The 24,029-nt window shown below is 39.9% G+C and overlaps 1 non-coding gene across 1 annotated transcript; it reads left to right on the forward strand.

Moving 5' to 3' along the window:
- The first annotated feature begins 21,999 nt into the window (after window positions 1-21,999).
- On the forward strand, window positions 22,000-22,072 carry TRNAR-UCG. The gene has a single exon. It is a non-coding gene; the product is annotated as a tRNA-Arg (tRNA).
- Window positions 22,073-24,029: the final 1,957 nt, after the last annotated feature.

The raw sequence follows: 24,029 nt of genomic DNA on the forward strand, positions 1-24,029 counted from the left end.
TGTCTACCCCTCTGTGCCTGAAAGCCAAATATATCTGTTCAGCGAGAGATGATGGTAACCCACTCCAACGCGTTGAAATACAATACATATAGGCATATATATATAGATATAAGAAAAACCATTTCGAAGCCTGAAGATATATCCTACGAGACTCTAGCTTTTAAAATAGGGAATAGACTCGACAGATAGGGGTAAGCACAGTCAACAGTCATATAATTCACAAGCATAGGGAACAGACTCGACAGATAGAGATCAGCACAACCAATAGTCATAACCAAGCATATACGGTTTACTAGCATGTATCCTATTGTCACAGTTTCATAACATTCGTAACATCAAACCATCCATATCTCATCACATACCACACTTTGTTGGCGCCACAGGACCAATCGCATGCCCATACATGAGGGTCAGCGCATATAGCTCTGACACAGCTGCGCAGCACCCTGCCCCGTATCGCAACACGGAGGGGTCGATCGCATCCGACCGATGAACCGCAGCTCATCATAATGTTTGATCGCAACCAAACAATGGATCGCAGCCCAAGAGTAGTCATCTGACTGCAGCCAGGAATATGAACCGCAGCTCATGTAAAACGTTTGATCGCAACCAAACGGTGGACCGCAGCCCGAGAGTGTAAATCTGACCGCAGCCAGCTTCTGAACCGCAGCTCAGGAATAACCAATTTGATCGCAACCAAATTGGGGTATCATGCACACATAACACATAGCAAACACATGCAACCCACATTGACACATTGGGAAGGGGGAGAAATCGTATAACGAAACCTATGCGTGATCATCCACCTACTAAGAATAATCCTAAGGGGTTCATATTTCTTACACCTAGGTCAACGGGATACCGATTCAACTAGCATGTAATATATAACACTCATTCATCCTACGAATGGTACCCGAACATCAAACTAGACATAGGCACGATAGACGGAGTCCGTTGGGACACCGCGGGGGTCGGGGGAATAACAAACGGGGAAGCCGGGATCCCGAAGTGGGACTATTTCCAGCGGGTAGCCGGTGGGTGAAGGGTCACCCGCCGGCTGCCCGCCGGCGACAAATCGGGCAGCGGGTGCCTGGCGGGCAGTCGCCTGCCCGCCGGCTGCCCGCTGCCGGCGACGTCCATTCTGGCCGCGGGTAGGTGGCGGGTCCCCTACCCCCACCTACCCCGCACTGACTCTTTTTCACAAGTAACGCCCCGGGAACCTTTGTGGAACCCGAAACCATGCTTAGACACCTTTAAACGCAATTGATGACAACACGTAGACAATTAACGGATCAAAAGCAAGAAACATACGGCACATATCCTATCATGCTTTCTAAACATAATTAACACCCAAACATGCGAATTCCCACCCAATATATCAAGAATAACACCACACGAGTTTCACGATACATCCTAGGGCTCTAATTATATTTAAATCATCAAGAACGTAATTCATCCTTTAATCATCAAGAACCAATCCAATTTATCAAGAACATCACACAATCATTAGGAATCTAGGTTTATCAAGAATATCACACAATCGTCAAGAATCTCTTTCCATCATCAAGATTATCAAGATTACCCAAGAAATCATAACATCAATTATCAAGATCACACCATCAATATCATAGACGAATCATCAATACACAAGAATGTAGAGGGATGCCTAGAGGGAGATCATAGCTAAGAAAATAGGTTTTGTTGAGACATGGGTTACCTCTTAGCCTTAGTTGATTTCCTTGGCTATGAAAGGTCTTTCTCTAAGTCTTTCTTCTTTCTTGATTTCTCCTAGGGGAATTCTTGGAATTCCTTGTGTGGTGAGAGATTATTGTGGTGGGGGTTCTAGGTGCCACCTATGTCCCCTATTTATATATCTAAGAGTCCTAATTAGGGCCCAATTACTATAGGCTTGCTAACTCTATTCCTTTTAGGACTAGGGGTTGGGTTTTAGAGATGAGGGCCCACGGACTATGGTGGGCCTTTTCCTAATTAATTATTGTAATTTAATTCTTTCTTTGGATAATTGGTTAAGTGATTAATTGGTTTTAGGGGTCGTAACACGGGGTGTTACAATTTCTGACCAGGTATTGTCATATCAAGACAACATATGTCAGTATGAATAATTTCCAACAACGTTGAACTTCTATTGGCACCTTTCTTTGACTTGTTTGTCTGCTTACCCTTAATGCAGTCAACGCAAGTCTCCAAGTCAGTATAGTCTAGAGTAGAAAGTACTCCATCCTTTACCAACCTTTTAATACGTTCAAGGAAGATATGACCTAATCTCCGATGCCACAACATTGAGGAATTATCGTTAATACTACACCGTTTGGTGCCGTTTTGAACATGTAAAGAATTGTAAACTGAATCATTCTTTAATTTAAGACGGAAAAGACCATCAGACATTGTATCAGTACCAACACAAGTAGAATAACGAAATAACTTGAAATTATTGGCATTAAATTCAAAAGAATATCCGAAGGGTACAAGTCTAGATACTGAAACTAAGTTCCTAGAAAAACTAGGAACATAAAATGTCTTTTCTAACGTCAATACAAAACCATTGTCCAAAACTAAATTGCAAACTCCGACAGCTTCTACTGGTGATGCAATCTTGTTTCCAGAGAAGATGCTACACTCAGTTCCCGACGGCTGTCTCAGTTTTGTCATATCCTGCAAAGAGTTCGCAATGTGGATTGTTGAACCAGAGTCAACCCACCAGGAATTAGTATTAACTTCTGACATGTTAGATTCGAAACAAACAAAAGAAGATGAAATGTTACCTTTTTGGGACATCCATTTCTTAAACTTGATACAATCAATCTTCATGTGTCCCTTCTTTTTACAAAAGAAACACTTTTGTGTCTTCTTAATATCTGCTTTCGGGGTTAGTTTTCCTTAGCAGCCATGGTAAGTCCCTTAGGCTCTCCAGACTTTCTTTTAGGCCTTGTTGTGGCCATTAAAGCACTTTCCCCAAGCTTAGTTATAAGTCGTGTTTCCTCTTGAGTACACATGGTAATCAATTGATTGATAGACCATTCATCCTTATGTGTATTATAGGATATTTTAAATGCATTATAGTCCTAAGATAGGGTATTTAGTGCAAAGTGCACCACAAAGGCATCTGGAAGTATAATTTTCAACTTCTTCAATTGAGCCGCAATGTCCCTGAGTTGCATGATGTGTTTCCGCGTTCCCTTAACAGTGGAAAGACGCATATTGATAAACTTCATTATCAGGGTACTTGCTAAAGATTTGTTCGCGTCAACAAATTGCTCATCGATGGATGTGAGTAATGGCTCAATTTCCACAATTTCATCGACGAGACCACGAATCTCTCTGGCAATTTTGGGCTTAATAAGGAATACGCCCAAGCGATTGGCTGTTGCCCATCGCTCGTATAGCGTCTTTTGTTCCTCAGTGCTTGCCGCAATAAGCTCAGTAGGCTTCTCGTTGCGAATAGCATAATCAAACCCTAATATTCCCAAATTCAATAGAACAGCGTTTTTCCACTCTTTGTGATTATATCAGTAAGGATAGGAATATCAATAGTTATTGATTGAGTGATTGGAAGAGTGACTGTAAAAGAAAATTGAAAGCTTGGTTAGAATATTTTCGAGGCACATAATTAGAGAGAGATACTGAAGTACATAATATTACCAATGTAAAATTATGCAAAAGATAAATTCGGATGCCATAAAAATTACCAGTGGGCTAAATTTTTACGCATAATGAATTTACCAAAATTGAATGGTGGAAACGGAATGGGTGCGATTTTAGTTTTTCCACCCTTAATGACAAAACTACCAAAACCATATGCCGATACATAATCTCTGTGGGCAAATTATGATCATAGTATGGTATTTCATCCTAATTAACCCTACAAATATAACAAAATTGCCTGTGGGCTAAATTTTGCCATATATCACGCAGAATTAGCTACAATATTCTTGCTTTAACTTTATGTGAGTAAAACTTAATATGTAATTTTAGAAAATTAAAGATGCTGTGGCTACTCTTTAATTAACCAAAGAACATAATCACATTAGCAAGAAACCTAATAAACAAACAGATTAAACCAAAATATGATAGAAATCCTTAGGTATATTCCCAGGAAAGTTGGTCGAGACGAAGCTCGGTTAAAAACCAACTCCTTAGACAGAGTAGTGTCGAAAGGGGACTAGTAGCAACAAGGCTTTTAAGCCAGGGCCATAGAATGAGTACACACATATCAGTATGTGACCATTTACAAGTAATATGTGCATCTGAACATGAATTTTCTAATGATCTTTGTTATGGTGATGAATTTTTCTTCCCAGAAATTTAAGGTCCTGGACTCCTGTATTATCAAAATTGTTGCTATAATGCTATTGATGAAACAAGAAGAAAGGAAGCTAAGATGCTGCCCATGTTGAAATTCACAGCAAGCGGTCAGGCGGTCACCAATTTTGGATATCACTGTTCACATTTTCTACGAACTAAACGCTAAGTAGCATTCTTGCTCACAAAGAGAATTCTTTTGCATGAATATATTTATATGATAGATGTTTGTTTTGTGTCGTTGGTCATATTTTCTTGAAAACTACTTATATCACACGAAACCTAGAAGAGTGATAATCATCATAGTATTACATCCCGTAAATAAATTTGATAGCTACAACTTGATGTGAGCTTCTAGAATATATTGTTAAGAGCTGAGCATAGTATGTGATATCTTACTATTGAGTTTGCATACCACAAAACAATGATATGGTTTTGTAAGATTTCACTTGTAGATGTTAAACCTTTGCTCACTCTTGTGATAATAATTAGATGATATATATATATATATATATATATATATATATATATATATATATATATATATATATAGACGAGTTCAGGTGCGGCAGTGTCTTACAGTGGGGTGATTTCTTACGGTGCGGCAACACCAATAGTTCAACAAATATGCACCATCAACGTTAGGAAAATACACCACAAAAAACAGAGTAAACAGAGCCCTGCATCACCAAACACACACCATTAGGTGTGAGTAAAAACACCATACACTGTTCAGAAATACACCATTGGGGTGGTGAGTTATATGGTGTATTTTTTTTGAGTCTGTTGTGTATTTTCTGATGTTTTATTGCATTTCATTGTGGTGTGTTTTTGTTACACTGTTGTTGCATATTGTTAACACCGTTGGTGTATTCTGGAATTCCGCCGCACCGCCGCACGGGAAGACCTCGCCGCATTTGAACTTTATTATATATATATATATATATATATATATATATATATATATATATATATATATATATATATATATATATGTATATATATATATATATATATATATATATATATATATATATATATATATATGAACCTAAATATTATGATATCTAGCAGTGGCGGACCCAGAACTTTTTTCCAGTGGGGGCGAAACATTATAATTTAAAAAATAATAAAACACTTTATAAATTACACATCTCATTATTAATATAAAAAATGTTATATATATATATATATATATATATATATATATATATATATATATATATATATATATATATATATACTAGTATTTTTTATGCGCGATGCGCAAAAATAGGTGCCCAATATTAATACATTATATGAAAATTTTAAATTTATTTAAATTATTCTAAATAATAATAATAATAATGTAAATCATTTTTATAAATTTGATATTTATATTTATGTAATAATTAACATATAACTCAAATATTTAATGTGTATATATTATTATTAATGAAGAAGATAAGAAAATACATGGGTGGATGCATGTGCATGGTAACAATAGTGGAAAAGATAACGGAAGTTATAACGGTAGGGGTATGTTTGTCCAAAATATTTTAATGTACAACCTTTATAGCATAATGTACAAAAAAACATAACGAAAAAAAACGGATATAAATCAGGGGTATAACTTTCATTCACACTTAAAAAAGTCAAATAGATTTAAAATCAAATCATGAAAATTCTGTAGAAGAACAAACAAGGGATTCAAACCTCAAACCTTTCCCAACACTAAACACGCACCTTGCCAACTCGCCCAGCTTGTCTACTAGTTACTTTTATCTGTTTTTTTATATTTATATCTAAAACATGTATATATATATATATATACACACACACGCACACATATACATACAAGGGCTATATATGGGGTGGGGGTAGGGTGAGTGGGGGCAGCTGCCCCCACTGTAGGTCCGCCCCTGATATATAGCATGAATATTGAGTATAGTTTTGCAAGGAAGGTGAATACATAAAACTAATTATATGATAACAATAGTAGGACAAATTATATGACTCCAATGTGAAATTGACTTCATGCGATTCAAAAGTCAATTATTATTTGTCAAAATCCAAGTTCTTTGACTCTTGGTTATAACAATTATTATTGGTCATGAGTCTATAACATTAAAGATCTAAATACTTAGTATTTAAATAAGATGATAGTACCTAATTTTTAATATAGTTTTACCCAAAAGGTAAACAAAGAGCACTAATTTATCTGTCACTCGTTATCTTGCCCGTCATTTATGATAGTCACATTGTACTCCAGTACTAGTACATAACTAAATTATACTATGTGTTTTGAATGTCATTGATTTTTTTTTTTTTTGAAAGATATCAAAAAATTAGTTTTCTTTGCGAGAATATACTCTCTAAATTTTAAATCTTCCCTACTCGACAATGTATTTGGCCATTTTGGGCTATTTTCTAATAAGGTCTGGAAGACCTCAAATAGGATTGATCTTTAAAAGTGACTAATGACTCATGAATGAAGTTTGCAACTTCTATTTCTAATGCTATGCTACTCTCCAAAAGTCAAAATTGACTCACATCATGTTGGTTTGCCTGGAGCAAACAAATTGTGAATATGTGATATGATGGTTTGTCATAAATTGAGAAAATAGATTTTAGAAATATTTGAACTTATTTGGTATTTAATTTCCACGTGATTGTTCAGTGAGGTTATTATTTAATGTGTATGCTTTCCCTATTTAAACATATATGACTGTATATACTTTTGAGCACTCATATGTTGCGATATTCTTTCAAATTGTAAAGACCCAAATTCTTTTAAATTATGGCATGAGCAATTGGGTCACTTTGGGTCAATTATGATGAATCACATGATTTACTAATCTAGATAAACAGTAGATATATGTCAAGCACTAGTCTTCCTTTTCACATGTCTTTTTTGGGGATATCGAACTAAATATACTACTGCTTTAAATCCAAATCTAACTCACTGCATATCAATATTATACCCCCCTACACTTAGTACGTGGTTTCAAAATAGACATTCCCTGTCTGCCTTATTATTTTAGTGCGCAGTTTATTTTTCACATGTTACCGCCATAGCGTACCTCTAGGGGCTATAACAGAAAACTAGGTATATCTCTTGATTATAAACCTCCGTCTGTTACCTAAATACCTAGAGCTCTCGATAGGGAATCAATAAGTATTAAGCTAAGGTACGCTGACTGCATACTTTATGAAGAGCGGTTCACGGCATTAGAAGGAGATGATGAGCCCAAATTTAATGAAATTCTGAAAAGTTTCATGGAACAGAAAGACCTTCATTAGTTAAGAAATCCACGTACTAATTAGACTGGACTGGAAGTTCAGAAGATAATTGTAACACCCTCGATTTTACCATAATTTTTAAAACTTAAATGCAAGAGATAAACAATCTAAATATCCATTAAACACAAGCGGAAGCAAGTCTAATCGGGAGTATTATGCCACATCTTACAATACTAAAGATGCATAGGCGGGAAAACTAAACAGTAAAAACAAGTCATAAAGAGTCAAGGCACGCAGGCCGCTCAAAAGGCTCACAGGCCAACAAACACAACGTCAAGACAGGGTGACTAATCTAACTAACGCTCCAAATCTAGCGCACTCGGGCATCTACTCAAAACCTGTAGAACAAGGAAAACATAACATGGGGATGACACCCGATCAGCGAATATTGCTGGTAACCTATCAATACGCGTTAAATAACATATATAGATAAGTATAAGTCAAAACCATTTTCGAAACGGAATACAGTATATATCATTTCAAAAGCCAAGAGAGAGGTCAACTTCAAGGACTCATTCACACTCTCAAAAGGGAAGGAAATCAACATCCTTACGACATTAACAAGACAAGAATCATGAAAGACAATACAACTCAAGATGCATTCTACTTATCACAAAGTAGAATACATCAAGACATGCTAATTAGCAAAGAATACACATTCACACATTGGCAACTACATGCCACAAGTATCATAATTCCAAGTTCCAACCTTATGCCCTATTCCAACCTTATGGCTACCCCCGGCCTTATTTCAGTTCCAACCATTACCTCCGAGTAACGCCTGTACTTCTGAGTCCAACCTTTTGCCTCCGGGGACCGTCGCTCCCCCACCAACATCCGCCAACATTTCCGCCAAACTCTCAGTACACGAGGGTACCATTAAATATATCACAAAACCTCCAAACTCGTGAACAAAGCTCAAGTAACAAACCACCAATCTCAATCATAATTACACAAGTCATCATCATTACCAAGAAGACTAAGGTTCCACAATAACCTTAATCAAGTATCAATCAAAGGGTACAACGATTACATACGTTCATATCATAGGAATCAATCAATGGATCACAATAAAGATATTAAACCATAATCAACAACGAAGGATCACAATCCGACACCAAACGATGGTCAACACAAGTTGCCAATCTCAATAATAAAGAACAAACTACACACACTAGCATTTCAACATCAAACTAGCATGCTTATCAAACGGGTAAACCAAAAGTAGTTCCATAGAACATTCAAGACTCACGATTAGCCCAACGAATCACAAGGTTGGACCCTTAGCACGATTCAAGACACCAAATCCTATATAGATTCCTAACATACCGTTCTAGACGTACGAAACATCAAGAAGACTCACAAATAGCCCAATAAAACAACATCGGGAGGTCAAAACATCAATACCGAGTCAAAAGAATCACAGGGAACAAATCCCCGCACATTGCCAATGACGTTCCACGCGGGTGGGGCCACGGGTGGACAACCACCCGCGGGTACATAACCCACGAGTCACCTGTTCCCCGCGGGTGGGGCGGCGGGTAGGCCTCTGCCCGTCGTTCCGCCCGCGGGTACCACCCTGTACACCAAAATAATCCCTTCGGGGATTTTCAACAACAAGTCTAAATTCAAGTCCAAAACACCCAAAATCTCACACAAAACAACAATATGACTTGAACCCAAGAAATAGCCAAGCAATGGCATTCAAGAACCCTAAGAACAAGCTCTAGACATGCATCACCACAAGACAATGTATCAAATCTCACAAATCAACACAAGAATCACAAGTAGAAGCCAAGAAATCATCATATAAGTAAGAAAATATGTTTTGTAAAGCATGGGTTACCTTTGTAGCCTAAAACTTCTCTTTCTCACCCTTAGAAAGCCTTTCCTAAAGCTCTTCTTCCACACCAACTTCATACACAAACCAAAAGACAACAAAGATTCTATCTTTAGAAAAAAGACATCTAAAAGGAGGTTAAAAACACTAAAAGATCAAGGATCTTACCCTCCCCTATGCCCGAGATAAGCAAAGTTGGAATCTTGGAAGACAACTTGCAAGATTTAGGATGCCCAAATTCTAGCTTGGAGAAGAAGCTACACCATTTTAGAGAGAAGTTAGAGATTTTGTGTTTAGATTGTAGGTGAATGAAATGAAGAGATGTTGCTAGGTTAGCTTGAATCACAAAATTTAGGTAGAAAGACATCTCTACCCTTACTAAAGTTGGAAGAATAAGGGAACAAGGGCACAACAAAAGAAGCACAAGGTACAACCCTTTGACTTTAAGTGACTAGTCAAATTCTAGTCCTTCGACTATTGAATTTCAGGATTTTTAGGAATAAATTAACAAGGAAACTAGGATTAATTCTCTAATTAATCCTTGATTAGAGTTTGGATTTGCGGGGTGTCACATCCTCTCCCCCTAACAATAAGCTTCGTCCCCGAAGCTTAGGCACGACGAGTTCAAAACAAACGGGTAACAACGAATCAACCATGTGACAAACGAAATGCAAGAATATTATTTAACCAAAACTTCAAGGTTCCAAAAGGTGTAAAGTTTGTAAAAGTCAAGAAATTGCAAGGTTTTCAAAAGGATCACAAAAGAGGTTTTCTTGAGCACACAACGCTAAGGCCAAGACAACAACAACGACTAAAAGCCTTCTAACCCGCGTCTAAACTCAAACAAATTAATCCTACCTAGGCAAAGCACAAAACTAACTATCCAAGCAGCAACCTATCAAACAAGATAAACAAGAAAGAGCCACAAGCACAACCAACAAGCAACAACTACTAAACAACAGCAACAAACGAGAAAAGAAACGAGCTTACCCCAACTCCGGTCTAAAATGACTCACTCTCCGACTCCTCTGCATCCTCGTCCGAGTCTCCCTCAGCTCCCCCATGACTAGAACCGGCCTCCAACTGGTCCAACCTCTGGTTGACAGCGACGAACTGAGTCTTCATGAAAGCGAAACCTTCCTCAATCATCCGGTTTTGCTGACGAAGAAGGGTGACCACACGCTCCTCGTGTGTCATAGCGTCATGCTCCCTTTTGGTTCTCGCCTCCTTTCTCCTTAGGTTTTCTTCACTTTCGGAGTCGCTCTCCTCGGCCTCTTCGGTTCCTACTCCACCTTCTTCATCTTCCCGTTCCTCTTCACCTTCATTCCCAGCATCTCCTCCCAAGCTTTGAACTGTGAGGTTCAACTTTCCAATAGGAATCTCAAGCTCTGCAACCAATGTATTCCTCTCGGCAGGGTCTTTTCTGGCTACCTCTTCAAGAGTGATGTACTCCCCATCATCCAGCTGGGACAGGTTGCAACTACGGAGGTTTGTGGCATCCAAAACCATCTTGCCCACCGGCTTAGGCACACAACCGTCAACACTCACTCCCTTCTTGGCAAAGATCCAGCTCAAAACCATGCCATAAGGCAAACTCTTGCCGTTATGGTCTCGACAAAAGACCATGTGTTGCAACATTAACGCCGCCAAGTTGAACTTCACCAAATTCTTCAGACAGAAACCAAACGTGCACTCCAACTTTCCTAACAAACGACTCTTATTATTATCGGGCAACAAACAGTCATAAACAAGCATGACCAAAATCTTTTACTCAGCAGATAACCACTTTTTCTCCGGCCTCGTGGCTTGAGTAAAACCACTAGCTCTTCCCAAAAGGTAACTCAGATAATTCTGATAACTCATGTTATCCGTCTCAATCCAAGAGTCACCACTGTACTGCGAGACTCCCGTAGTTGTTAAACTCAAAAGTTGAGCCAACCTTTTCTCAGACAAAACAACCTTCATACCTCTCACTTTATAGGTTACCTCCAACCTTCCACTATCTTTAGTCACACTCATGTGACGGTAGAACTTTTTCACCAAGCTTGGGTAAGTCTCTGTCCTAATGGCGAGAAATCCATCCAACAACCCTTGGTAGTTCAACATTTCCAACAACGAACTCGAAAACGAGTTGGGATCAAAAGCTTTACCTTCTAAAACTAGGTAGTGGACATCCACCCATTCCACTCTTCTCAACAAATTAGACCTCCTAGGCATGATTCTGAGATGTCCAAAGATCCAAGGTAGACCCAAAATTCTCTTCTTCCTTTCTTCTTCTTCTTTCTCTTTCTCTTCCTCTCTCTCGGCTTTGATTCTGACTGGGCGACGGCGGTGAACGTTCGGCGACAGTGGGATGACTGACCGGCGACGAGCGGTGGTGGTAGCGTACTCCGGCTGCGACGAGGAGGGGTTGGCGATGGGCAGGGGGTCTCGGTGACTTGTGGGTGGGGAAAAAGAAGAGGAAGGGTTTGGGGAATTTGGGGGAAAAAATGGGAAAAGGAGTTTTAATTTGGGGATTTTTGGGTAAAAATGGAAATTACAGGTTAAAAGAAATTTAAGTGGGATTGTAACACCCCCCAAACAAGACCTATAAAAAAGCCTTAATACATGCAGATTAAACAACAAAACTAGCACAGCGGAAGATAAAATGAAACTGGATAAAAGAAATCCAACGGGGTGTCACGCCACGTCTACAAAACACGGTAAACGCTACGGCAAACAATCTGCAAGTGTATACATCTATCCCAAAACATCAGTCTAACTACACTGGCGCACAGGCCACAAAAGCAAGGATAAAGGTGCTAAGCTACCAGGCTCTAGACATCGCGCTCGTCTAAAATCACCTGAAAGATACAAAGATAAACATTGGGACGACGCCCGGTCAGCGAATAATGCTGGTAACCCACCAATATCGTTAAGTATCATAAATAGATAGATATAAGTCATAAAAACCATTTTCGAAACGGAATACATATATATATAAGTCAAAACCAAGATCAACTGTCAACACAAGACTCATCACTCTCAAGGATAACACGGGAACACATCCCAAACCACAAAGGTTAACCACACGCAAAGGATAAAGACTCACCCAACGGAAACACATGCCAAAACAACACAAGCCTCCGTGACTACACACGTCACGAGAGAAGATCACACAACGCCGGCTTTACAAGCCCTCGCAACATCACCCATCACGAGTTGGTATGCCTTCCTTATGCCCTGTTCCAACCTTATGGCTACCCCCAACCTTGTACCTTCTTTCCAACCATTACCTCCAGGACCCCTGTACTTCTTAGTCCAACCTTATTCCCCCGGGACCGTCGTCCCCCACCAACAACCACCAACGAAAACCACCAATCACGGCAACACATGCCCGGGTAACACATGTTATCCCCCAAAAATGTGGACCCATCACTCAGGCCACAACTCCATAATCACGTCACGGCCACCACGAGGACCGCTGCAATACCTTGGTGACTAGTGTCCCATACCACTAATCGTGCAATCCAGGTAGAGCCACACACGCACCACAACTCAACGAGAATCAAGCAACGGATCACAACGAAGGTATGAAACATACTCAATCAAGGAATGGGTCACAGCCCAACGACAACAACGATGGATAACACAAGTTATCATCAACCAAACGGAAGGTACAAACCACACACACGCTAGCATTAAGACAATAAACTAGCATGCTTAACAACGGAGAAACTCAAGATAGTTCCGAGGAACACACAAGACACCTCTTGGTCCAACGAAACACAATGTTGAACACTTAGCACGATTCAAGACACCAAAGTCCTACATGGATACCTACCATATAGTTCTAGACGTACGAAACATCAAGAAGACGCTCAAATAGTTCCACAAAAGAACAATGGGAAGCGAAAAGACCAAATACCGAGCCAAACAAATCACGAGGAACAAATCCCGAATGAACACCATCGTGTTCCCCGCGGGTGGACCCACGGGTAGTGCCCCACCCGTGGTCCCGCCCGCAGGAACACATCCCCACAGGCCTATGTACCCGCGGGTAGGCCGGCAGGTGGTGCCCCACCCGCCGTTCCGCCTGCGGGAACATCCCTGTTCCACAACAAATCCCTTCAGGGATTTTCTTCTCCAAACACAAATTCAAGTTCAAAACATGGCAAATCTCACCAAACACAACAAAATGACTTGAACCATGGAAAATGCCAAGCAATAGCACAAAGGAACCCTAAACACAAGCTCTAGATATGCAATATCACAAGACAAATGCATAAACCCTCACATTTCATAGCAAAACACATGTAGAATCCAAGAAATCACATATAGGTAAGCAAAAATAGGTTTTGTAGAGCATGGGTTACCTCTTGAAGACCAAAAGACTTCACTTTACACCACAACAAGCTCTCTACAAGGCTTACTTTCCAAACCCACTTCAAGATCAAACCAAAAGATCATAAAGATCCTACCTTTAAGAAAAAGACAACTAAGATGGAACCAAAAACACAAGAGACTACTTAGATCTTACCCTCAAATAAAAATAGAATTAATTACTCAATTAATCCATGGATTGAATGTGGATTTTTGGGGTTTCACGGGGATAGAGTTCAAGAAATGGAATTGGTTTAGATGGTTCAAAGGTTGGGGTTGGAAACTTGGACACCCAAGTTCAAATCTTAGTGTTTATGAATTAAATGTTTTTAGCTTTTTAGGCTTCACTTGTAGGCTTCACAAGGGAATCTCACTTGAAAGGCATAAGAGGATCACATAGCAAAGGATAAGGAAAACACAAGAAAGGCATAATCTCAAGGTAATGGTAGGCTTTAAGAAAAGTTACCTCCCGACTCTTCTAGGTAAAGGTAGGCTTTAAGAAAAGTTACCTCCCGACTCTTCCTCCACCAAACCCTCAGACTCGGCCTAAGACCGACCCATCACGAACACTCGGCCCGAAGGCTTCGCTCCAACTACACCTCGGCCTGAACTCCCTCCCGAGGGCCCACTAGGTCTCACACCGGATGGCAAGGCTCTCTGATTAACTTGGAGAGGGCACACGAAAGCCTTGTGGCCTCTTTCCTCGCACTTGAAACATCGAAGCGCGTTCCCTTGGCAGTCCTTCCCTACATGGTCCTTCCCACATCTCCAGTATGCCAAAGTCCTCTCTTGAGCTCCACCCTCGACCCGAGTTGATCCTTGAGGCGGAGAGGGGGCGGGTCTGGCTCGGGAGTCTTGTCTCGGCTTCTTGAAACTATGGGACCCACTTCCTTCATTCCTCCTCTTGGCGAACTCAAACGACCCTCGCTGCAGTTGTTGTACACGATACATATCGGCCGCGCTCAGATAAGCCTCCTTCAGGGTTCTCGGCTTGCTCAAAGTCAACGCCTTCCAGGCTTCATAGTTGAGCCCCGCCACAAACTTCTCCACCTTTGCGAGCTCGGTGGGGACCAGCATCCTTGCAAAACGGGCAAGCTCCAAGAAGCGCTTGTGGTATTCCACCACAGATGACAAGCTCTGCTGAAGGTGTAAAAACTCCTCATACATAGCGGCTCGGACGTGCGATGGATAAAACCTCTCTTTCATCCTGTCCTTCAAGACTGTCCAGTCGAAGTCGGGCTCTTCTTGACACGCGGGACCCTCGTGTACCCACCAGAGATCAGCCTCATGACTGAAGTAGAAAGAAGCCAGCTCCACTCGGCGATCCTCAGGGCAACCCACAACGGCAAAGATCTTATCGACGGACCGGATCCACTCCTCGAGTATCACGGGATCCTCCTCTCCAGCGAACACTAGTGGCCTATGTCCCGACTCCCGAGACTAGATGTCCCACATCCCGATTCCCAGCAGGCTGCGGCAGAGGAGCAGGGTGGTTGTTGTGTAGAAGGGCTTCACTCAAGGTCTGCATCGTTTGCGTTAGATGTTGCAAGTTCTGGGCCAGTTGCTCGTTGGTCGGCATCTCGGGCGTAGGGGCGCGATGACGAGGCGGAGCCATGGCGATACTTCTACAACAACAACACGGTTACGGTAGGCACAAACAAACAACGCACCCTTACTTGGCGCTAACTACAAGAACACTAAAACTAAACAGAAACAACAAAGCAAACATAACAAATGGTAACAACAAACAGCTCACCACAAATCCTAAAAGTCCTAAGTCCTAGACACTTAGATACTTAAAGGTCATCTTATGGTCTCAAACCACACTTAACTTCTTAAAGTCCAAACTCTAACATCCTAGGCTCAAACCTAGGCTTTGATACCAACTGTAACACCCCCGATTTTACCATAACTTTTAATACTTAAACGCACGAAATAAACAATCTAAATATCCATTAAACACAAACGGAAGCAAGTCTAATCGGGAGTATTATGCCACATCTTACAATACTAAAGATGCAAATGCGGGAAAACTAAACAGTAAAAACCAGTCATAAAGAGTCAAGGCACACAGGCCGCTCAAAAGGCCCACAGGCCAACAAACACAACGTCAAGACAGGGTGACTAATCTAACTAATGCTCCAAATCTAGCGCTCTCGGGCATCTACTCAAAACCTGTAGAACAAGGAAAACATAACGTGGGAATGACACCCGGTCAGCGAATATTGCTCGTAACCCATCAATACGCGTTAAATAACATATATAGATAAGTATAAGTCAAAACCATTTTCGAAACGGAATACAGTATATATCATTTCAAAAGCCAAGAGAGAAGTCAACTTCAATGACTCATTCACACTCTCAAAAGGGAAGGAAATCAACATCCTTACGACATTAACAAGACAAGAATCATGAAAGACAATACAACTCAAGATGCATTCTACTGATCACAAAGTAGAATACATCAAGACATGCTCATTAGCAAAGAATACACATTCACACATTGGCAACTACATGCCACAAGTATCATATTTCCAAGTTCCAACCTTATGCCCTGTTCCAACCTTATGGCTACCCCCGGCCTTATTTCAGTTCCAACCATTACCTCCGAGTAACCCCTGTGCTTCTGAGTCCAACCTTTTGTCTCCGGGGACCGTTACCCCCCCCCCCCCCACCAACATCCGCCAACATTTCTGCCGAACTCTCAGTACACGAGGGTACCATTAAATATCATTTCACAAAACCGCCAAACTCGTGAGCAAAGCTCAAGTAACAAACCACCAATCTCAATCATAATTACACAAGTCATCATCATTACCAAGAAGACTAAGGTTCCACAATAACCTTAATCAAGTATCAATCAAAGGGTACAACGATTACATACGTTCATATCATAGGAATCAATCAATGGATCACAACAAAGATATGAAACCATACTCAACAATGAAGGATCACAATCTGACACCAAACGATGGTCAACACAAGTTGCCAATCTCAATAAGAAAGAACAAACTGCACACACTAGCATTTCATCATCAAACTAGCATGCTTATCAAACGGGTAAACGAAAAGTAGTTCCATAGAACATTCAAGACTCACAATTAGCCCAACGAATCACAAGGTTGGACCCTTAGCACGATTCAAGACACCAAATCCTACACAGATTCCTAACATAACGTTCTAGACGTACAAAACATCAAGAAGACTCACAAATAGCCCAATAAAACAACATCGGGAGGTCAAAACATCAATACTGAGTCAAAAGAATCACAGGGAACAAATCCTTGCACATTGCCAACGACGGGTGGACAACCACCCTCAGTTCCGCCCGCGGGTACATAGCCCACGAGTCACCTGTTCCCCGCGGGTGGGGCGGCGGGTAGGCCCGCGGGTACCACCCTGTACACCAAAATAATCCCTTCGGGGATTTTCAACAACAAGACCAAATTCAAGTCCAAAACACCCAAAATCTCACACAAAACAACAATATGACTTGAACCCAAGAAATAGCCAAGCAATGGCATTCAAGAACCCTAAGAACAAGCTCTAGACATGCATCACCACAAGACAATGCATCAAATCTAACAAATCAACACAAGAATCACAAGTAGAAGCCAAGAAATCATCATATAAGTAAGAAAATAGGTTTTGTAAAGCATGGGTTACCTTTGTAGCCTAAAACTTCTCTTTCTCACCCTTAGAAAGCCTTTCCTAAAGCTCTTCTTCCACACCAACTTCATACACAAACCAAAAGACAACAAAGATTCTATCTTTAGAAAAAAAACATCTAAAAGGAGGTTAAAAACACTAAATGATCAAGGATCTTACCCTCCCCTATACCCAAGATAAGCAAATTTGGAATCTTGGAAGACAACTTGCAAGATTTAGGATGCCCAAATTCTAGCTTGGAGAAGAGGCTACACCTTTTTAGAGAGAAGTTAGAGATTTTGTGTTTAGATTGTAGGTGAATGAAATGATGGGATGTTGCTAGGTTAGCTTGAATCACAAACTTTAGGTAGAAAGACATCTTTACCCTTACTAAAGTTGGAAGAATAAGGGAACAAGGGCACAACCCAAGAAGCACAAGGTACAACCCTTTGACTTTAAGTGACTAGTCAAATTCTAGTCCCTCGATTATTGAATTTTAGGATTTTTAGGAATAAATTTACAAGGAAACTAGGATTAATTCTCTAATTAATCCTTGATTAGAGTTTGGATTTGCGGGGTGTCACAATAATCTATTTGCGATATTAAAGATTGTGTTGCACCAATGATAAAAGGGTATATAATGACCTTTTTTGACTAAATATCATAATGTGAATATTATACCCACGTGAGCTCCAGAAGAGTCACTAGATTATTATAAAGTATATTCATTGCATTGACAGTTGGACATACTTATTCACAAAATTCCTCTATACATTTTGGAAATTCAGTGTATGGAACTTAAAGAATGTTATTTCCAAGGGGGTTATCATTTTACTTAAATCATGAAAATTATGCCCTGAAGTTTATGATGGGATCACGGTTGTACTCTTTTCCCCTTAACTAAGTTTTTCCCACTAGGTTTGCTTAGTAAGGTTTTTAATGAGGCAATCAGTGCAACACATGTTTTCACAAATATCATGTACTCTTTTCCTTAGCTAGGTTTTTCCCACGTGATTTTCCTAGTGAGGTTTTTAACGAGGCATGAATATATGTTAATATATACTTTATACTCCTTTTGTCTAGGTTTTTCTCACAAGGTTTTCCTAGCAAGTTTTTACGAGGCAGAATCATGTCAAATAATGTCCAAGGGGGAGTGTTGTAAACAAAACATTATTGTGAACGTTATTATAACATCTTGTAACAGTTCTAACTGATATATCTTGCATGTCATAAGAATGGCTAATGAAGAATGAGAAGATCTGCATTCCCTCTCCATTCTCATTGTATTCCTTCTTCTCCTTACTTGTGTTTTTCTTATTTCTTCAACAAAAATCACCACCTCGTAAAAAGAGGGATCAAAATCATCACTTTGTAAAAATTGAGACTGAAATTGGTATTTTGTATGAATATATGATGAAAAACATCAAAAGTAGTATAGAACAGATATTACCTTGTAATAGAGTCAATAGTATTCAAATAATAATAATAATAACATAAAGGGCGGGGGATGAAAAATAGAATTGTTATATCATGGGTGGTCCTAAACGACGTATAAATTGTGTATTTTTAGTAATTGAATTTTGAATTTTTTTTTTATTATTATTATGTTTTTTTTGAAACCAAACGAAACTATGTATATTAATTTTCCAAAAGGTCTGCACCAACAATACAAGAGATAAATCTAGGAATACAGTCCACATATTCTACCCTGCCCATCCCTTCATCAAACAGTGAGCGTTTTGCAATTTCATGAGCTAAGGTGTTTGCATTTCTTTTGACAAAATGTAATGTAACTGAATGCAACTGGTTTAAGAGAGAACGGATGTCATGAATAATTAGCCCGAAAGGAGAATTATGCGTTCCTTCCTTCACTGCCGTAGTCACGATCTGAGCATCCGTTTCAACGATAACTCTATTCCATCCCTTGCACTTTATAAAGCTTAGAGCTTCTCTTACCCCTACTGCCTCTGCTTCCCGAACCGAATAGAGGCTCCCTACCTTATGCCACCCCATATTCACCACCACTCCCATCCCATCTCTCACTACCCAACCAAACCCCATCCTGTGTCTCTCAAAATCCATTGCTACATCCACGTTAATTTTCATACTGCCTTGCATGGGAGGCTGCCAGCTTTCCAGAGCATAATATTGGCCTTGCTGGGGGCATGGTCCATTACTTTCTATATGGACTTGCTTCCAATTTTGCATGTACAGTAAAGCTTGAGTAACTAGTGTCTTTGCATCCATGCTTTGATCTTTGAACACCATATTATTTCGGTTGTCCCATATCGCCCAACACACAATGATAATCTTCTCAATCATCTCAAATGGCAAGCTTGTCCACATATCCCCAAGCCATGCCTCAATAGAGTCCACATGCGCCATTCTCCATGTTCTATCCAATTCGCTCAGGCATGCACGGGCAAAGGAACAGTTTGCGAAGAGATGGACTGGTGATTCATACTTCACACCGCACATAGGACACATCGGGTCACAAGCTACCTGCTTTATGATCAAGACATCTTTAGTAGGTAAGCGGTGAGTACATAAAGCCCAAAAGAAGGATTTTGTTTTAGGAGGCAATTTCATTACCCACATCCCCGCCCATGTCGCCTCTTCCTCACCATCCCAATTCTTTGTTATCATTCTATACGCACTCCTTACCGTAAATTCCCCCTTCTCCTCCCCCTTCCAGTACCAATCATCTTGAACACAAGTGGTAGCAGTAGGCAAACTCAGAATAAGTTTCTGATCCCTTTGGTTGAACATGTCACACACCAACTCTCTATCCCATATATGAGTATTTATGCAAAACAAAGAAGACACCTGTGGAATCCCCAAATACCCCGGGTTTGGAGTTGAAATATACGGGTTATTTAAATCTGGAAGCCATGGGTCCCCCCAAACATTTATGTGCATACCATCCCCCAATCGTTATATCCTACACCACGGCGCACATAGCACTGTGCGCCGCGCGCCTCCCAAAACGACGTCGTTTTGGGTAGTGTTGGGAGGCGCGGTAGGAAGTTGCTGAGATTATGTGTATTTGTTCACAACGTTATGTGTATTGGTTCATACAGTTATGTGTATTTTTTATACAATTATGTACATCCGAATCAGAAAATTTGTGTGTATTATGTTAAGAGTTGATGTGTATTATGTTAAAAGTTTATGTTTATTATGTATTATGTTAGATTATGTGTATTATCTTTTAAAAAGAGTATGTATATTTTGTTATATAATTATGTACATTCAAGTATAACATTATGTACATTCTTGAACAGCGGGTTTTTTTTTAAAGAAAAAACTACTGCCCTGGGCGGGAAATTTCAAAAAAAAAAAAAAAAAAATTAAAACGACGTCGTTTTGCATCTGGGCGCATAGTGCAACGCGCGCCGTGGTGTAGGATATAAATTGCCCCATCCCCCACTCTCAACCGAGCCCCTTCTTTAATTAACGCATGGGTCGCCCGAATACTAGACCACACGAAAGATGGGTTCGATCCTGCATTCGCCTCTAAAAAAGAACAATTTGGGAAATATTTAGCCTTAAAAACTCTAGAAACCAAAGCATCTGGGTCTGTTAAGAACTTCCATCCTTATTTTCCCAGCATTGCCAGGTTCATCTCTTGTACCGCCCTAAAACCCATTCCCCCGAATTTTTTCGGCTTACAAAGATCCTTCCAAGTACTCCACCGGATTCTTGCACCACCTCTACCCTCACACCCCCACCAGAAAGCATTCATAAGCCTCTCCACCTCAACACACAAGGTTTTTGGTAGTAAGAAAACATTCATTGCATAATTTGGGATGCTCTGTAATACGGTTTTCAAAAGAATCTCTCGGCCCGCTCTAGAAAGAAACCGGTTCCCCCAGTGCAGAATTCTGGTTCGGACTTTTTCGCGAATAAATCCCAGGATCTCCCTTTTCGTGAATTTTGAATTTCTAGAATATAAATTGTGTTTTTAAGTCCAAACACATAACAACCGTAGAAATGAATTTGTGAGTGTTGAGCATATAACCATTAATGTGCAATCCAACTATCAGCTTAGGCTTTTAGTTGAGATGGAGTACATGCTTTAATTTGGTATCAGAGCCAGACCAAAGATCATGGTATACAAATTATGAACATTTAATATGTAAATTGTAAATATTTAGATCCAGATCCACCTTGCAAGGTGGACTCGGATCTATAAAATAATTTGCGTGAAAAATATGAACAAAGAAACTATAAACTAAACCGATGAATCGATGATGGAGCTATATGCATAAAATATTCCCTTCATAAATTTTTCCTTCATTATTTTACTTTGTGATAAGCTTCCATTTATTGGTTGTTCATGAATTGGTAACTCATGAATAATTAAAAATAACATTTAATTACCAATTATATATTATCATGTCACAAGGGATGGATTGGATGGGAAAAACATATGAGGTATCTAGCATTACTTTCTAAAATAATAACCGAAACAGCGTGAGTGGGAGAAACTTTGGTGTTCTTTTGTATATGTATCTATAAGATTTTGTGGATCATAATATCAATAAGACCGCATAGCGCAGTGGATTAGCGCGTTTGACTTCGGATCAAAAGGTCGTGGGTTCGACTCCCCTGTGGTCATAAATATTTTTCACCTTTCACACCCCAAACGCCCGCCATAATTGTGCGCACCAAGCCTCCACCCTGACACCTACGCCTGTTCGACGAAATGCCTCAACGGGACTCCATGATTTCTGGCCACTGTGACAATGCTCGCATCGATGATGGCTAAGAATGTGCGGACTTGGACCTCGATGCTGTCTAGGTACGTGAAAGCCGGCAGAATTTATAAGGCGGTCTTGATTTTTGACGCCATGCCGGAGAAGAACATTGTCTCCTATAATGCAATGCTTAGTGGCTACTTGCAGAACGGAGAAGTTGCGAGTGCGAGGAAGCTATTTGATGTCATGAGTGATTGGAATTGTATGATCACGGGGTACTACAGGATTGGTTGGATGCGCGAAGCGCGCCAAGTGTTTGATTTTATGTCGGGGAGGTATGAGGTTTCGTATATGGTTATGATTTCTGGGTATGCCGAAATGAGGGAGTACGAGGAAGCATGGAGGTTAGTTAGTTTTGGATATGCAAAGGTGAGGTGAGGTGAGACTGTGAGACCAGACCAGCAAATATTCTTGGTAGTGATGTCTGTGATCTCGATCGGGATTGGATGATGATGTGGGGTTGGTTACATACTTTCTGCCACTTCCATTGAAGATGGGATACAGCAATGATGATGTGGTGGGAACTGCAATTCTCGATCAATACCTTCAAACGAATTGGGAGTTTGGATTTGGCATTTAAGTATTTCAATGATATGCCAGAAAAGAATGATTATATGCCATGGTTGTCTTTGAAATGGCAGCCACCGGCTGTCCTGCGAGGACAGCCGGTGGCTGTATTCTTTTTTTTTTTTTTTTTTTAAATAATTTTTAAATTATTTTTTTAATAATTGAATTGGTAACCTGCAAAAAAAAAAAAAAAAAAAAAAATTAATTGAACAAATTTAGTAGGTAAGTTTGATTAATTAACCTTTAATTTAGTTCATGATGGGAATTGAGCACTTGACAATAGTATATGGGCCTATTTGACACTTCCCCTTTGAAAATTTAAATCTACTTCAACCACTAACCACTAAAGCTCCAAAAACCACATGCCAAACATCCCAGATCCAAAATTAACATCCTCATTTTTCAATTGCATTTCATGATTGAGGCGGTGACCAACCTACGCTTATACAATTTTTTTTGAAAAACAAAAAGAAAAAAAGAAAAAAAATCCATTCTCCTCTCTCCTTGGTACTATTTTATTGTTTGTAGAATGTCATCCTCAACGTTCACTTGCGATTCTACTTGGTGTTCACGAACAACCCGAGGCTCCTTACCTGCACAGAATATTGAGGTGCAATAAATACACAGTATAGAAGAAAACAAAGAATATATGCACACACAAATGTGCATATATGAACAACAAAACAGTGAATATATATATATATGCACACACAAATGTGTGCAACTGCACATGCCAATACTAACCAACCTAAAATGTACACAACAAAGTATATTAGCCAACACTCCCAACTAAAAACCATTATTGTAAAAATCAGTCTAGGCGCCTAACTCGGCCGACTAGGCCGCTTAGACAGTCGCCTATCGCTTAACTCGGTCAAATTCGGTCGAGTTAACTTATCCATTTCGATCGAATTAGCCAAGTTAAAGGCTACATAGAAGTATAAAGGAAACAACCATCATCAACGCACGAATAGCCACTAACAAGAACCATAAAATGCACTGCAGAAACGTCAAGAATGCACAACACCTAACCCAACAATGCACCTTACTGGAAACCCCAATGCACCATCACTACGGTGACTACTCAAAGAAACTCATGAATTATCATTATTTCATTATTTGGATGTGTTATTTGATTGAATGCTGAAAACAGCCTCATTAAAATTGTCAAACTGCAAGTCTGCCACTATTTTTTTAATACATCAAATGTTTATTTTTAGATTTTTTTTTTTTAGAACGAAAAATTAATT

Source organism: Ipomoea nil, unplaced genomic scaffold (assembly GCF_001879475.1).
Source record: "Ipomoea nil cultivar Tokyo-kokei standard unplaced genomic scaffold, Asagao_1.1 scaffold0761, whole genome shotgun sequence".
Lineage (NCBI taxonomy): Eukaryota > Viridiplantae > Streptophyta > Magnoliopsida > Solanales > Convolvulaceae > Ipomoea > Ipomoea nil.